At 31.4% G+C, this 5031-nt stretch overlaps 1 long non-coding RNA gene across 1 annotated transcript; it reads right to left on the bottom strand.

Annotated features, from left to right (window-relative positions):
- Window positions 1-314: 314 nt before the first annotated feature.
- LOC141480291 (uncharacterized) lies at window positions 315-4245 on the bottom strand. Its single transcript, XR_012464246.1, has 2 exons — window positions 3776-4245; window positions 315-1969 (listed from the first exon to the last, which is right to left on the bottom strand). It is a non-coding gene; the product is annotated as an uncharacterized lncRNA (long non-coding RNA).
- Between the last annotated feature and the right edge of the window lie 786 nt (window positions 4246-5031).

Raw genomic sequence — 5031 nt, 5'->3', positions numbered from 1 at the left:
AGCTTACTGCTTACACATGGAAATAATAAATACGTTGTCATTATTATAAACAGCCTCTTCTGAGAACATAATAAAAAAAAACTGTATCTTTTAGAATCTTCTTGTGAGACGGTTATAATTAAATGCCAGTAGGAATTTAAAAAAAAATTAATGAAAAAGTTGTTATCGAACAAAGGGTTATATTTAGCTTAGAATCGCACGTTGAAAGGTAAGATTTCGTTAATCCCTGTTCGCACAAGTTTCGACTTCTGAGGGCTGCCGTTCGTAGGGGAACGACAGCTGGTTTACAGAAAAACCAATTTTAACAAATACCATTTTAGTTTTTTGTCCATGTTTATTTACAGGGATCTCAATTTATTCAGTTTTGTTTACAATAAATTATATAACAAAGAAAGCTTGTGCTGTAACCACTTATACTACTACTACTATAATTATTATAGACGCATTTATGTGTGTTTAATGAAGGACAAAATTAAAGTAATGAAAAACATTTGCATGAGCAAAGAGTGAGATTCTTAAAAATATTTTCATCATCACAGAAGAAATTGATTTTATCAGAGTAGTTATTTTCAAGTCTCAACATTTTAGATGTTGGAGATGGAGAATGATACCCATAGTAAGTTAAGTGATATGGTGTAATAAATAGCTTTATTTGTCTGATGGACCTTCGTGGAACGTTGAAAGTTATAGGGGAGAGAATTTCCGGACAATCAATGAAACCAGATATAATTTTGAATAGATAAACTAATGATTTAATGTAACTTCGATTCTGAAATCAGCATGAAATATTTCTAAAATCGAACTGAATGTATAAACCCATCCTGTCTAATTTAGTAATAGTTAGTTTCCTGGCTTTGCCCTGATTATTTTCAGTAAAAATATTTGACTGCAACTGAGATAATCATATTCAGTTGCGTTGATGAAGTAATCTTAGAGAATAAAGTTGATGCTGAAATTAGTTTCAATGAATATCTTATGAGGAGTACTTCGTCAACGCCGCTGACTGTCGTAGTTGCACTTGAAACGTTTGGAGTTTACCAAAGAAAACAACAGCAAAACCCGAAAACCAACCAAAACATTGAAGTCAGTCATGAAATCATACTACATGAGCTATTGAAAATTGTTGATGAAGGATGCTGAAATTTTCCCAGATTCAAAGATTGATTTTCATTTTTTTATAACTGGTTTTATTTTTCAGTTTGCAGTTGGATTATCCAGTGGAAAAAACTCCGTTTGAAACATGAACAACTGAAATACTTGAATTCCTATATTTAGTTCTGTGATCAGTTTTTTCAAAGAATATTTGATAAAGCTTCTGCCAAATATCTGATAAGGATTGTGTGATTATTTATATAGTTTTATTAATTTAATTAAATAACATTTATTGATCTAACGGGTAAAACATGTTTTAGACAAGTAAATTGATGGATATATAGCCGTTACTATGTGGTATAAGATCATTATGAAAAATTTAGATTTTAGACAAGTTCTATTGTGAAATTGAAGTGATAGTCATTTTTATAATAAAAATAGGTATTTTGATATTTTTTATTTCTCAGTGAAACCGCTCCTGAACTTCCACTAAACGTTTTTCCTATTCCATCCTGTAGTATTCTACCTGATTCACACTCTGTCACAAAACATCCATTGGCAAATTCTAGCAGTATTCAACTAGAGAATATTCCTAACCCCATTTTGGTTTCAAATACTTGATGACATCCAGATTGAACCAAGATCATTTGGAGGTGATAATGTTCACATATCCATAACAATTCCAATCAACTTTGTTGATATCATTTTCAGCATTTTTGGGATGATGAGAGCTGCAGGTGGATGCAATACTCATCCCGAGTCAATTCAAGTTGGACAAATATTCCGCCTAATGTCCCTCTATTCTCTGATAAAACCGCCCAGGGAAAGTAATGTTAGTGGAGGAGAAATGTTGAAATCCCTTCTTCATATTGGAGATCTGAAAGAAAAACAGCAAAAATTTATATTCTATATTGAAATAGAAAAAACTATCTCCGAAATTGAAGAGGACTTCTCAGGTATTGATGAAGCTTTTGCTTATTTCTGTGAATATGTTGCAAAAAAAATTAAAGGCAACACCAAATGTGGAGAATGTGTGGATTCGATATTGGAGAAGGGAAATGAAATATTCAATTCCCTCATAAGAAACAAGAGCAGAGGATTTTTAACATTACCATCACAAAAAATTAATAGCTTTCTTCACGATGTTGAAGCCACAATAATATCAGGTGTTTTTGAGAGGGAACTTAAAAGAAATTGCTTTCCAGTAATTTTAATCAAATTGTCAAATTTTTCTCCCAAAAATATTGTAGGTTGTGAACACCACAAGGAAGAATTGTCAAGAGAGGCACTGAGGGCATATTTGATCTCTAGATTGAATATCTGCTGTGCTAAAGAGCATAATGAAAGAGCCCTCGAAAATAAAAATTAAAAAAAATACAATTTTCTGTGAGTCAAATTTCGAAAAATCTGAAAATATCTGTTGAGATGTGATACTCTCATCAGCTGTATGTTTTTTTTAAAATTTGATTGAATATTTTCAAAAAACTACCATCATAATTGATGATCACATTGTTTGAAAAAAATAACTCTTTTACACACTCAAATTAAAAGGTTGTAGTAAGCAATTAAAGTATATCAGAAGACATTTTGTATTTGTATTCTAAAAGACGCTAAACTACTTTCATGCAGTCTGCAGAAATTCAACCTAGTGTTCTCTGAACATTACGGTATTTTACTTTTCGTGGGAATTTGAATATAAAAGAAATCACATCACAAGGAAACTGGAAGTTAATTTACCACTGGTAAGGATATTAAATACAATTTCACCTCAGACTGATAAAAAACTAACTTAACTTTTGAACGGTTTGACGTAGAAACATGAAAAAAACGTTTGGGGGCTATTACTGATACTATTTTTTGAAAAATTTGAAATTTTAATTGGCATGGGGGTCAAGTGTCAAATTGATCTATCAGTGATGACCTGCACATGCAATCATAGCAAAAAATATGACTCAATGAAATCAAATTAAAATAATAATAATGGAAGATATTTGAATTAAACTTTGTTCAATTTATGCTGGAACTGTAAATTTCAATAATTATAAATACAGAAATCTTATAAACTTTAATATACTTTTACAGACAATAAATAGTTCACATTCTTTCTGAACCAAAGAAGTTATTCAATACATCTGATGATCAACGGAAGGTAATTGACCATCTTACATCTATTGTAAATTAATAAATTTTGCCTTGTAATTTCTCTCAAGTTATTTGCAGAACCCAAAGGCTTGCATGACGAGTTCAAGGTGGGACTGTAGTGCTATTTCTCTTGAGTGATTTTCTGTACTTAACGAGATGTGTATGTATAAGAAAATCAATGTCCTGATTCATGAGTAGAACTGCTAGGTGTGATACACATACATCCATAGTCACTATGAGTAGATGTATTTTGGTTGAATATCTATTAGAAAACAGCTGTGTTTTTACTCATTACATTGTTCTTCGTATATAAACCGCTTATTCCAAATGTTATGCATCAATGAGGAAACTTTTTTATTATTAATTAAAAAAAAAACGGTTAAAAGTTGGTGCTTATCAAAATGATCTCTTAACAGGTAATCGAAAAGTTCGACAAAGAATTCACTGGGAATATTTCTTTGTAATCTAGTGAATTATTCAGTTTTTCCATTCCAATACCATACTAAAAACATGTGTTCAAGTATATAATCTTTACACTTACCACCTGTTTTGCGGAATTCGTTCCGATAAATAACTAATGTCAACTACATAATAACATCTGCCAACATTTCTTGAGTTGAAATATCAAGAAATTAGACGAAATTTCTTCAAAACTTTGCTTGGGTTGAAACTTCAACTAATAATTCACCAGAACTTGGACACTTATCTTTCAATTTAATACTGACAATTCGTCAATAACACTTAAAACACAAAAAATTCATTAACTCACTTTTTAAGTTATCCTAAAAGCACAGTAGGTATGAAAAATGAATGTGGAATTAAATATAAATACAAATACACCCTGTGTGGTCTTATGATTACAGTTTACTGTAATGACTGCTTGCGCCATCTGAAACGGCGCAAACGGCGTTGATCTCTGCTAATCAAGTTAGCCATAAATCCCTCATTTTACCCCAAACTTTTGCAGGTATGAGTAGATGCACCAGGGTTTTTAGACATCTTACACATGACAATTAAAATGACCTTCAAAAAAATATCCGTTTAGGAATTAAGAGAATACCAACATACACTAAGAATTCACATGAATACTACCAAATACCTATACAACCAAATTTCAGTAGAACAACGCAGGAAATTATGCAATACAAACACGTTAGGTCAAAAACGATCATATGCTCCAAGTGTAGGTGAAGAATATTACAGAAATTCTATCCCAACACCAAACCGTTATTTTTAATGTTTCAATCACCAAGTGATCATCTGCAAGAGGAAGATTAAACTAAGTCTACATATCATATTGGCCTTATTTATAACAAAGATACATCTGGTAGATGTCGATAGCACTCCAGTAATATTCATTACTACACCAAAGGTTGCAAACAGTTCATCACATATTGAGGTCGTTGACGTTTTAGTGTTAACATCATCGTGTTTGAGGAAATGCCTGAAAATCTTTTGGATAAATATAGTTGGATGGATGGTTCAAATTCAGAAATATATTCATGCATATATTCATTTCTCGTGTAAACTAACTTTTGGATGAAAACCGTGAAAAGAGTAAAATATTTCAGATCATAAATTTTGGATCACACGTTAAGAAGTAAGAGCTCGTAAGTCCTTAGCTCGCACAAGTTTTTCAACTTCTCAGAGTTGTCGTTCGTGTGGAAGCAACAGTTGATAAACGGAAAAACATATTTTAAACAGAACAGAAAGAAAATCACTATTTAATATTCGGAATTGACCTTATGGCTTTGTATATAATTTTCATAAAGTTGTATCTGTTCATATTGATGTGAA

Source organism: Leptinotarsa decemlineata, unplaced genomic scaffold (genome assembly GCF_025532065.1).
Source record: "Leptinotarsa decemlineata unplaced genomic scaffold, Ldec_3_MD MMD2_P_RNA_scaffold_7, whole genome shotgun sequence".
NCBI lineage: Eukaryota > Metazoa > Arthropoda > Insecta > Coleoptera > Chrysomelidae > Leptinotarsa > Leptinotarsa decemlineata.
The sequence above is the reverse complement of the archived record's forward strand: the minus strand, read 5'-3'. Positions and strand labels throughout refer to the sequence as shown.